We start from the raw sequence: 12695 nt of genomic DNA, 5'->3' as shown, positions 1-12695 counted from the left end.
GAGCGTATGGTGGTTGTTCACAAGAATGTGAAGGTCTTTTGTGTGAAAAGGTATGAGGCTTATTTCTGTGCCTACAGAGAGTAGCCGCAGGCTTGGTGAGTCTGCATCAGACACACTTTGGCTCAGGATGAGAGACAACTGTCAGAGCAAAGTAAGTTTCCTTGGAAAATTACAAGTTAACGGATGGCGTTCAGGTGGGGGCTGGATGTCTGAAAATAACTGTCACAGTGATTTTTTTTTTCTTGAAGTTTCCAAGGGTAGAGCTTGGTCTGGGACCCAGGATTCCCACTAATAACACATTTTATTAGGTATTATAAAATCTGCCCTTTGAAATGTGACATTACTCTATGATGTAGGCCCAGGTCTGTCTGACAGTTACTTCCAGCCACTGTGGGTGGTTGTGATTCTCTTATCTAATCTGTGACTTAGGCTTCACCCGCCTCTGCCAACCCTCCCGCCTCCTTTCCAGGTGAGAACGGTAAGATCTAGTGCATTTACTGATCATGACCACAAGGCGGCAGCGCTGCCCCATCCGTGTTTCTGAAAACTCTACTGGGATACGGGCAAGCCTGAGAGCTCTGGTTAGGATCAGGAAAAGGGCGCAAGTGAAGTGATGAGATAAATTTTTTTTTCCCCCCTGCTAAGTGACAGAGTTGAGGTGAGTCTGAAACCATTGCATTGTAGAAATGGCAGACACTTTAGAGAAGTGACCCAAACTTTAATGTGCTTACAGATCACCTGAGTATCTTGTTCAATACAAATCAGGTGGAGCCTGAGATACTGCATTTCTAATAAGCTTTTGGATGATGCCGTTCTTGCTGGTTATTGGTCCCCACTTTGAATAGCAAAGCCTAGAAGTCATTTAGATTAATTCTTCCTTCCCCCGATTTATGGATGAAGAGAGGCTGTATTTGTCTTTGTCTTTCTGACTTATTTCACTTAGCATAAAGCCTTTCAAGTCTGTCCATGTTGCTGCAAATGGCAAAATTTCATTCTTTTTTATGGTTGAATAATATTCCAGTGTGTGTGTGTGTGTGTGTGTGTGTGTGTGTGTGTGTGTGTGTGTACATATATATATCACTTCTTCTTTATCCATTCATCTGTTGATGGGCACTTAGGTTACTTCCATACCTTGGGAATTGTAAATAATGCTGCTATGAACATTGGGGTGCATGTGTCTTTTCGAATTAATGTTTTTGTAGTTTTTCTGGTTATATACCCAGCAGTGAAGTTGTTGGCTCATATGGTAATTCTATTTTTAATTTTTTGAGGTACCTCCATACTGTTTTCCACAGTGGCTACACCAATTCACATTCCCACCAACAGTGTAGGAGGGTTCCATTTTCTCCACATCTTCTCCAATATTTCTTTTTTGTGTTCTTTTTTTTCCTTTAATATTTATTTATTTGGCTGTGCCGGGTCTTAGTTGACACACGAGGGATCTTTAGTTGTGGCATGTGAACTCTTAGTTGCGGCATGTGGGATCTGGTTCCCTGACCAGGGATCAAACCCAGGCACCCTGCATTAGGAGCGTGGAGTCTTAGCCATTGGACCACCAGGGAAGTCCCTATGTTCTATTTGATAATAACCATTCTGACAAGCGTGAGGTGATATCTCATTGTGGCTTTGGTTTGCATTTCTCTGATGATTAGCCATGTTGAGCATCTTTTCATGTGCCTTTTGGCCATCTGCATTTCCTCTTTGGAAAAACGTGTGTTCAGTTCTTCTGCCCATTTTTTAATTGCGTTGTTTGCTTTTTTGATGTTGAGTTGTATAAGCCATTTATATGTGTTGGATGTTAACACTTTATCAGTCATATCATTTGCAAATATTTTCTTCCATTCAGTAGGATGTCTTTTTGTTCTGACGATGGTTTCCTTTGCTGTGCAAAAGCTTTTAAGTTTAATTAGGTCCCATTTGTTTATCTTTGCTTTTGTTTCTTTTGCTTTAGGAGACAGATCCAAAAAAATATTGCTGCGATTTATGTCAAAGAGTGTTCTGCCTATGTTTTCCTCTAGGAGTTTTATAGTATTCAGTCTTACATTTAGGTCTTTAATCCATTTTGAGTTTATTTTTGTATATCCATCATAGCTATGTTTTAGGTGTTTGCTAACATAAAATACATGTGAGAATCACCTGGGAGCTTTTCAAAATATAAAGCCCAGGTCTCACTCCAGACATACTGTATCAGCTTCTTTAGTGATGGTTCATAGGCTTATTATGAATGTTGAAAGTGTTCCCTAGGCAATTCTGATTTATACTCCTAACTAAAACCCACTGCTTTTAGACTTAAGTCTTACTTCTTATAGCAGAGGTTCTCCATCCTGGCTACACATTAAAAGTATCTTGGAGGGCTTCCCTGGTGGCGCAGTGGTTGAGAGTCCACCTGCCGATGCAGGGGACACGGGTTCGTGCCCCGGTCCGGGAAGATCCCACATGCCGCAGAGCGGCTGGGCCCGTGAGCCATGGCCGCTGAGCCTGCGCGTCTGGAGCCTGTGCTCCGCAACGGGAGAGGCCACAGCAGTGAGAGGCCCGCGTACCGCAAAAAAAAAAAAAAGTATCTTGGAAACTTTAAAGATTACCAGTGCCTGGGTTCCACCCCACACCAATTAAATGGAATCTGTGGGTGTGGTCTGAATACCAGTTGTTTTTAAAATTTTCCCAGTCGTTTAATGTGTAGTCATATTTCCCGTTGGATTTCTCCTTCTCTTCTCTTGTGGCATTTTCCATTTCTACTTCTGTATTATGATGTTTTATGTCTTATCTCTTGTCTTCTGCTTTATCTTCCCTGGGGTAGGGACCCTGTTTTTCTCATTTCTGTATCTTTCATGGGGTCTAACACTGAGACCTGTAGCACAGTAGGTGCTCCATAAGGATTTCATGAACACATAAATTGGTCATCAGGAAAAGATTCTCAATCACAGGTTGGTCATGTCCTGAATCTGAGGTTTACACGTTAACGCTACAGGGTCCTCATCTTCCCCATGGTTGGAGTTTTTGCTTGTGATGACTGGTGTGGGTAACTGTTCCATGAGATAAGAGAAAGGACATTGCCCTGTTTGGTAGTTGAGTTCAGGCATATTATTGAGACTAAGAATTCTATGTGTGTATGGGGAAGCGGATCAGGCATGGATATGGAGACAGATCTAATCAGAATGGAGGAATAATGCTAGAGACTAGTGGGAAAGGAAGTAAGAAATATTCGTAAAGAGGAAGAAATTTGAACTTATCTGGTAGGCCAGGGGAGCTCACTGGAGGTTCTTGCGTAGGACAGTGAACCAGTTTTTAGGAAGGCGATGAGGCCGCAGTGTGCAAGGGAGATTTCAGTAGAGACCAAAGATGAGAATTCAGGTACTGGAAGCAGTACCTCCAGCAGAGGTGTTGGGGGCCTGGGTTATTTAGGTGTATGGGAATGGAGAGAATGACATAACTGAGAGATGTTGGTATATGTGCTGCCGGAGCGAGCACGTAACTGAGAGATGTTAAACAAGGAATCAACAGGCTTGGACGATGTATTGAATCTAGAAAACGAAAGAGCAAGGGCTGAGGAAGAAGCTGGCGTCACTGAGAGGAATGAGTGACCTGTGGGGGGAAAGCCAGTTGAGATGCGGAGCAATTTCAGAAGGTATTTGGATGTGAGTGTCATGAGTTCTGGGAAGCAGAACGGGCTAGAGATATAGATGAAGGAGCCACCTGCAGAGAGGTCACGGAAGCTGTGGAAAGAGGGTGGTGCGGAGCGAGACAAGCAGGTCTGAGTAGGAAATCTGACGTCGGGGTGCAATGTGCAGGTGGGGCTGGTGGGGGGACAGTGACCAGAAGGAAAGAGTTGTGTGTGGCCCCAGATGTGGTAAAAGCAAACAAGGTGAGGACAGCGAAAGTACCTTTGAATTGACCAAGGGATGGGTACTGATTTTCTGCTGCTTCCAGTGGTCTGGGGAAGGGAGCCAGCACTGCAGAGGGCCAGGAGAAACCAGGGCATGAGGAAGGAGAAAGACAGCACACGTGTCAATTGCTTGGAAGTGAAGGAAATGAGATAACAGGCTAATTAAGGAATGAAGGTTACCCAGGTTAGAAGAGCTCTGACCCTCTGAGGGGCAGAAGAAAAGGAACAGGGTACAAGGAGGAGGGAGGGTGCTAGAGAGATTTCTATACCCCTGAAGCCGTGGAGACTGTTGGAGTGAAAGCTGTATGGCTGCATCTGATTCACTGGAGCCATCTGCGTGGGACGTGTGATTTGTCCTTAGTAAAGAGGCCAGGAGATCTTTATACTCATGAAATCATCTTCTGTCCCAGAGGAAGACAGGCAGTTTCTTCCAGGCAGGTTGGAGCTGTGGCTTGTTGCCCTAGATAGACTCACTTTGTCAGCAGGTGTGCAAATGAATTTAGCGAATTCTCTGATCACTAGATCAGATACCACGTGGACTTAGAAATAGGCTCACGCTGACTCCCTATTAAGCAATTTCTGTTTCTTCTGCCTGTAAAGAAAACATTGTAGAAAATAGTACCAACTGTGAGGCAGCATGTTGATGCCTGATACATAAGTTTTATTATAAATATAGAGCAAATTTTACAAATAATTCAGAAGCGGCCTTAGCCAGGCAAAATTAAATTACACAGAAGAGCGTGGATGAGGAGAGGGATATACAGTCTGTGTCAGGGTCAAAAAACCCTGAAAGAGGTACCTGAGTACAGAGAACTCCCAACCAACCCTCTTTGAGGGGGCCAGTTCCACACAGCATTAGATCAAGTAATGAACATGGAATAAAACCTTTCTCTCAACAGCCTCAAGGAGGTTCCATCCATGCAGAAGGAGGCTGGGTGGGAATTAGACGTGCCTCTCCTTCTCCTGCCCGTCCTTTTTATGCTGACACATTGGGTCTCATAGACCCCGTGGGAGGAAACAAATTTCAGAGGCTTTCACGAAGCCAAGAGCTGAGCTATAATCCTCCCCTTGTGTCCTAAGGAGCATCAGCACCAGTGCAGCTTTCTAGGTTGTAAACGATGCCAGCTGCGTGGGTGGTTGTGTCCCCTTCAGGTGCTCCTGCTTCTCAAGAACCAAACGCACCTTAGCAGAGGCCAAGGTTTCCTGAGAAGGTGAGTGGGGCAGATGGAACGTGCACAGGCAGAAACCGGAATAGAATGGTGCTGATGGTTGGTCTGAGGTGCCTAGAAACTGAGATCCCTTTCTGGCCATGAATGTAGAAAACTGATCCTTATCTTCTTTTTGGAGCCCCTGACATAAAAGGCTTGAGGAGCTCCTGGCCAGAGGCACTTGAGGGGTTTTGGTGGCTTCTTTCCCCTAAGGCAGTCAGATTGGCTTACACAGCAAATTAAGTAAACATAACCCCTTTCACATAGAAAGGAGTTACAACAATTAAAATTGCAGAATGTCTCAGAAGGAAGGGGAAAAACTCAGTACCACAAACTGTGCATTCTTTAGCAATTATTTAGATCATCTCTGAAGGGTAGCTTTCTGATTCCTTTCCCAAGTCCCAGCAGATTCTATGTGTTAAGAGCCAACTTACCCCTAAAGCAATAACCTTCTTCCTCTGTGGGCACTTCCTGGAGTAAAGCCCGTAAGTTTATTTAAACGTACCTGCATTTTTTGCATTTTTTATTAGGAATTACTTATGGACCTAGACAAGTAGTTTTTTAGTTTCTTCTAGTAGGTTCTCTGAAGAAGAGTTTTCCAAAGGGCCTAGGTGGTGTTCTAGGTAAGCAGCAAGGTGTTTAGGCCTTGATCCTGCAGGTAGACGATCCTGACAGTAGACAAAGGTGTAGAATTCGCAGTCCTAAATTGGTTATATATGTATTTTCCTGTGGATTTATCCTGGACTTTGAAGAGCTAGGAGAAGCTTTTCCTTTTTCTGTTTCTCACTCTTCTTTTCTGGCACATGCATTTCAGTGCATAAGGACATAACTCTCAAGGTTATGGCAAATTCAAGTTAGACTCCAATAGGACAGGACTGAGGTGGGAAGGAATGAGTGTGCTCTGAATACGCAAGTTTAAAACTGGTCTAGGGCTTCCCTGGTGGCGTAGTGGTTAAGAATCCGCCTGCCAATGCAGGGGACACGGGTTCGAGCCCTGGTCCGGGAAGATCCCACATGACGCGGAGCAACAAAGCCCATGCACCACAACTACTGAGCTTGCGCTCTAGAGCCCGCGCACCACAGCTACTGAGGCCCACACGCCTAGAGCCCGTGCTCCGCAACAAGAGAAGCCACCGCAATGAGAAGCCCGTGCACCACAACGAGAAGAGTAGCCCCCGCTCGCTGCAACTAGAGAAAGCCGGTGCACAGCAATGAAGACCCAACACAGCCAAAAATTAAAAACAAATAAATTTATAATAAATAAATAAATAAATAAAACTGGTCTAGGTCAGCAAATGGGAGGGGTGGACGTTCTGGCAACTCTCTCCCAAGGTCTGCTTTGCCAAAGTTCAATGACAAGGAAGGTTAGGTTTCCTCCAGACCTCCTCCTGGATGTACCTTTTCATCTACTGACACTGAAGGAAGGGGCTGTGATCCGGCAGCCAGGATGTGCGTCATTAGGGAGGTGCGTGGGGGAGAGACACACTTCCCATTTTCCCTAACGGTGAAAGAATCTCCTAGCGATGGGGATGAGAAACTTGGAATAAGTCAGTAATGCAGGGAACACACTATTTCTTCTTCTTCTTTTTTTTTTTTTTTTAACTTCTCAATAAACCACTTCTGTGGCTGTTGGGGATGGGAGGCTGAAGTTGGTTTCTTTGATTCCTGGGCATTGAAGTTCAGGGCAGAATACGCACCTTTGTCGATCTGAAAGGAATGAACAGCAGTCAATTAAATCAGTGTCGTAGGCCAGGCCCTCACTTTGTCCAGTGTGATTCAGCACCACATGCTTTCACCACTTTGAAACTTTTAGCTTCAGAGAAGGGCTTTTATTACCCATTTTCTCTGCTTACTAACATCCTGTTGAATGATCATTGGGAGAGATAGATTATGGAATGCTACAATGAAATACGATGATACAGCGATGAGAATAACTTAAGCACAAGGGCATACAATGAGATGGATGAATCTTACAAAACAATTTTGAATGAAAGAAGCCAGATACATGTAAGGACATACTGTGTTTTTCCTTTATGTAAGAGCGTAATCAGGCAAACTAATCCAGAAGTGAGGATAGTGGTTACTCTTTGAAGGGAAGTAACTGGAGGTCTTTTTTTTAGGGGGAGGAATGACATGTTTTATTTATCGATTTCAGTGCTGCTTACATGGGTTGTTCAGATTGTTAAAATATGGTTTAAGCACTTTTCAGTATGTATGTATATTCTATTGAAGGTTAAGATGAGAATATTCAGTAAAATTTATTAATAGTAAAGGAACTAAGGCCTTAGACCCATTAGAATGGAAATGATCATTTGACAGTAAGGGCAGGATCAGATTGGAGGCAGAGGAAGGAGAATGATCTAGTGCCTTCCTTGAGCTGGGCATTGTGATGAGGGCTTTACATTTCGGTCATTTAATTCTTTGACCTTCTCTTTGAAGTAGGCAGCATGCCCATTTTACAGAGGGCAAAGCTGAGGATCAACGAGGTTAAGTTACTTGTTCAAGGTCACAGCCAGGATTGAAATACAGGATGGGAAAAATTCTAAAGTCAACATTCTTGCATGAATTAGACCCATGGGAGTGATTAACCAATACTTCTTTGTTTGTTGTTGCACTAAGGAACTTTGATCCAAACTTGATCTCCCATTTGTGTCTTCAAGAATAACCCATTCTACACAGAGATATTTTCATGAGAAAAAGAGCCAATGAAAATGGCTTGTTGGGTGAATTGTCAGAGTAGCCCTGACCTGGGGAAGCAAAAGGAGAGTTACCAACCCATGAAAATGCAGAGCTGACTTATGGCCTCAGAACGTGGTGTTCCTAAGCTGTTGTGCTTCTAGCTGAAGGAGGTGGCAGGTGGTGAGAGGGTGGGTTGGAGGGGTGGCCCATGGTTAAGACTTAAGGAATTCGCTTCCCTCAGTCTGCGGTCCAGACCCCAGGGCATTAGACCAAGGAGGGGTGGGGAGAGGTTTCAGTGCACTTCCGAAGATTTCTTCCAGTTCAGAAGGCCCAAGTTTTGCCCAGGTGTGTGTCTCAGCAGCAGACTCCAGCGGCAAGGAGGGGCATTGAGGCCCACAGTACCCAGAGCACCAAAGGCAGGGAAAGTCTCACCAAAGGAGATGCCCGCATCCGTAATAGAGGCAGGAGGGGGAAGGAGGTAGGATGAGGAAAAGGCTCCTGGAAACATGTCTATCTCATGGCCTGCTTGGCTTGCCTGGCCTAGGAGGCGCGAGTGTCTCTCCCCCAGCTGTGTCTCAGGGGAATCTTTTGCAGCAGGAAGGGTGTGAGGACCTATGCCAGTTTAAGATTGGGAAACTGAGATCCCCTCTAATAATTCAGAAGGTAGGGATTCACTTGGAAATCCGGGATTCCCTGGTAGGGCAGGGTATATAGTAGAACATACGAGCTCTCGCTAGGTGAGCAGGTTTACTTACTCTGGTTGTGGTCTGAGGATTTGTGCTCTGTGAGATTGCGCTGGTCACTTGCCCTAAATAAATATCAGACACTGTGACTGCTATTCCCAGGCACAGACCTTTGCTCCTTGAATTAGGAAGGACACTGTCAGCATGACTCCTTGGGGCTCCTCAATGTTCATTTATACCTTGGTTGGTCCTCTTTCCTCTGAGGACCTCCTTCAATCTACCTGTCATCCCTTCTGGTGTTTCCTCCTCTCCTGCTTACTGGCTGTTCACATTTGGGGCCATTCATGCCAACTGCTTCTGAGCTTTTTTCTACCCTGACCCCTTTCCCCTTTTGTAGGTAGATGCTGTTTCTTTGTCACTTTATTTATTGCCCAGGAGGCCTTTGGTTGTTTCTTCTTTTCTTAGGTTCTCTTCCTGTCCTGTCCCTCCCTCCTCCTGCTCCTGTTGTTGACAGAGTGCAGGCCTCCCTTCCTCCTGCTTCTTTCATTTCCTCATTAGTTTTCCTCCTTGGACCTTGGCTTCCCTGACTGGGGACAGAGGAACATAATGGGCTCTGCTCCCTCTAAACCAGATGGGGTTGGGAATAACCATGTCCAAGACAGAGTAGGGCACAGGAAGCGTGAAGACCAGGGAAGAAGAGACCCATAAGAATTAGTGCCAAGAAGCAGGGCTTTAGGAAGCATGAGGAGCAGATCCAGGCCAGAGACAGAAGATGAAGGCTCCTTCCCTCTCCCGAGCATGACGATTAGCCTCAGAGAAAGCAGAACAAGAGGGAAGGCATCATACCCTTCAGTCTATCTCATATACAGGAAATACACCGGGGTTCTATCAGACCTACGCCAGCCAGGACTCCAATCACGATGCCGGCAATAGCACCACCTGAGAGGCCAGAAGAACTTCCTTGTGTTGAATCATCTGTCATGGAAAGAACAGAGAAGAATGAATGAAGGTGACATTATTTTACAGTGGGAGGTGCTCTGCGAAACAACTGCCAACGTGAAGTAGGCTCTACTTGTTCCTTCAAGGAATAAATTTTCTTTTTTTTTTTTTACTTTTTATTTTATATTGGAGTATAGCCAATTAAAAATTTGTGATAGTTTCAGGTGAACAGGAAAGGGGCTCAGCCATACATATACACGTATTCATTCTCCCCCAAACTCCCCTCCCATCCAGCCTGCCACATGACATTGAGCAGAGTTCCCTGTGCTATACAGTAGGTCCTTGTTGGTTATCCATTTAAAAAAATAAATTCATTTATTTTACTTATTTTATTTTTGGCCATGTTGGGTCTTCGTTGCTGCGCGTGGGCGTTCTGTAGCTGCGGCGAGCGGGGGCTACTCTTCGTTGCGGTGCACAGGCTTCTCACTGCGGTGGCTTCTCTTGTTGCAGAGCATGGGCTCTAGGTGCGTGGGCTATATACTTTACATATATCTCATTTGATTCATGTAACCCTGCCAGATCGACATTATTTCCATTTCATAGGTGAAAAACTTGAGGCTTCCAGTGGTGAAAAAACGTGCCCATTGTCATATAGCTAACAGGTGGATCTAGAGTCAGGTAGTCCTTGACTGTAGGAGTACCTGATTTTATAGAGCCTAATGGTAATAGTAGTAGTAATAGCATCTAACAGTTATGGAACGTTTTCCTCTGTGTGTGGCGTTTTACCAAGAGTTTAATTTAATCGTACATTAAATCTTTGAAATAATGCCATGAAGCAGGTGCTTTTACTGCAATTTTCAGCTGAGGAATCTGAGGCTCAGAGTAGTTAATAATCTTGTGCAAGAAGTTTATAACTGTTAATGCTTACATTGAAAAAAAAAAAGAAAGATCTCAAATCAGCAACTGAACTTGACAACTTAAGGAACTAGCAAAAGAAGAATAAACCAAACCATGAGCTAGCAGAAGGAAGGAAATAATAACAATTAGAGCGGAGATAAACAGAGAATAGACAGATAATAAAGAAAATCGGTAAAAACAAAAATTGGTTCTTCAAAAAAGATTGACAAAATTGACAAACCTTTAACTAGAATGCTCGAGAAAAAAAGGGAAGATTCAGATTACTAAAATCAGAAATGAAAGTGGGAACATAACTACCAATTCTCCCGTGTACCGCACAAAAAAAAAAAAAAAAAGAAGAAGAAGAAGAAGAAATAAAAGACATCGAAATTGTAAATGATGAAGCAAAATTAATTGTTTGCAGATGATGTGACCTTATATAGAAAACCCTAAAAATGTCACAAAAAAACTGTTAGGACTAATAAGCAAATTTGGCAAAGCTGCTGAACCAGTTTTTAGGAAGGCGATGAGGCCGCAGTGTGCAAGGGAGATTTCAGTAGAGACCAAAGATGAGAATTCAGGTACTGGAAGCAGTACCTCCAGCAGAGGTGTTGGGGGCCTGGGTTATTTAGGTGTATGGGAATGGAGAGAATGACATAACTGAGAGATGTTGGTATATGTGCTGCCGGAGCGAGCACGTAACTGAGAGATGTTAAACAAGGAATCAACAGGCTTGGACGATGTATTGAATCTAGAAAACGAAAGAGCAAGGGCTGAGGAAGAAGCTGGCGTCACTGAGAGGAATGAGTGACCTGTGGGGGGAAAGCCAGTTGAGATGCGGAGCAATTTCAGAAGGTATTTGGATGTGAGTGTCATGAGTTCTGGGAAGCAGAACGGGCTAGAGATATAGATGAAGGAGCCACCTGCAGAGAGGTCACGGAAGCTGTGGAAAGAGGGTGGTGCGGAGCGAGACAAGCAGGTCTGAGTAGGAAATCTGACGTCGGGGTGCAATGTGCAGGTGGGGCTGGTGGGGGGACAGTGACCAGAAGGAAAGAGTTGTGTGTGGCCCCAGATGTGGTAAAAGCAAACAAGGTGAGGACAGCGAAAGTACCTTTGAATTGACCAAGGGATGGGTACTGATTTTCTGCTGCTTCCAGTGGTCTGGGGAAGGGAGCCAGCACTGCAGAGGGCCAGGAGAAACCAGGGCATGAGGAAGGAGAAAGACAGCACACGTGTCAATTGCTTGGAAGTGAAGGAAATGAGATAACAGGCTAATTAAGGAATGAAGGTTACCCAGGTTAGAAGAGCTCTGACCCTCTGAGGGGCAGAAGAAAAGGAACAGGGTACAAGGAGGAGGGAGGGTGCTAGAGAGATTTCTATACCCCTGAAGCCGTGGAGACTGTTGGAGTGAAAGCTGTATGGCTGCATCTGATTCACTGGAGCCATCTGCGTGGGACGTGTGATTTGTCCTTAGTAAAGAGGCCAGGAGATCTTTATACTCATGAAATCATCTTCTGTCCCAGAGGAAGACAGGCAGTTTCTTCCAGGCAGGTTGGAGCTGTGGCTTGTTGCCCTAGATAGACTCACTTTGTCAGCAGGTGTGCAAATGAATTTAGCGAATTCTCTGATCACTAGATCAGATACCACGTGGACTTAGAAATAGGCTCACGCTGACTCCCTATTAAGCAATTTCTGTTTCTTCTGCCTGTAAAGAAAACATTGTAGAAAATAGTACCAACTGTGAGGCAGCATGTTGATGCCTGATACATAAGTTTTATTATAAATATAGAGCAAATTTTACAAATAATTCAGAAGCGGCCTTAGCCAGGCAAAATTAAATTACACAGAAGAGCGTGGATGAGGAGAGGGATATACAGTCTGTGTCAGGGTCAAAAAACCCTGAAAGAGGTACCTGAGTACAGAGAACTCCCAACCAACCCTCTTTGAGGGGGCCAGTTCCACACAGCATTAGATCAAGTAATGAACATGGAATAAAACCTTTCTCTCAACAGCCTCAAGGAGGTTCCATCCATGCAGAAGGAGGCTGGGTGGGAATTAGACGTGCCTCTCCTTCTCCTGCCCGTCCTTTTTATGCTGACACATTGGGTCTCATAGACCCCGTGGGAGGAAACAAATTTCAGAGGCTTTCACGAAGCCAAGAGCTGAGCTATAATCCTCCCCTTGTGTCCTAAGGAGCATCAGCACCAGTGCAGCTTTCTAGGTTGTAAACGATGCCAGCTGCGTGGGTGGTTGTGTCCCCTTCAGGTGCTCCTGCTTCTCAAGAACCAAACGCACCTTAGCAGAGGCCAAGGTTTCCTGAGAAGGTGAGTGGGGCAGATGGAACGTGCACAGGCAGAAACCGGAATAGAATGGTGCTGATGGTTGGTCTGAGGTGCCTAGAAACTG

The sequence above is a fragment of the Lipotes vexillifer genome, unplaced genomic scaffold (assembly GCF_000442215.2).
Source record: "Lipotes vexillifer unplaced genomic scaffold, Lipotes_vexillifer_v1.1 scaffold371, whole genome shotgun sequence".
NCBI classification, from domain to species: domain Eukaryota; kingdom Metazoa; phylum Chordata; class Mammalia; order Artiodactyla; family Lipotidae; genus Lipotes; species Lipotes vexillifer.
Note: the sequence above shows the minus strand (reverse complement) of the source record.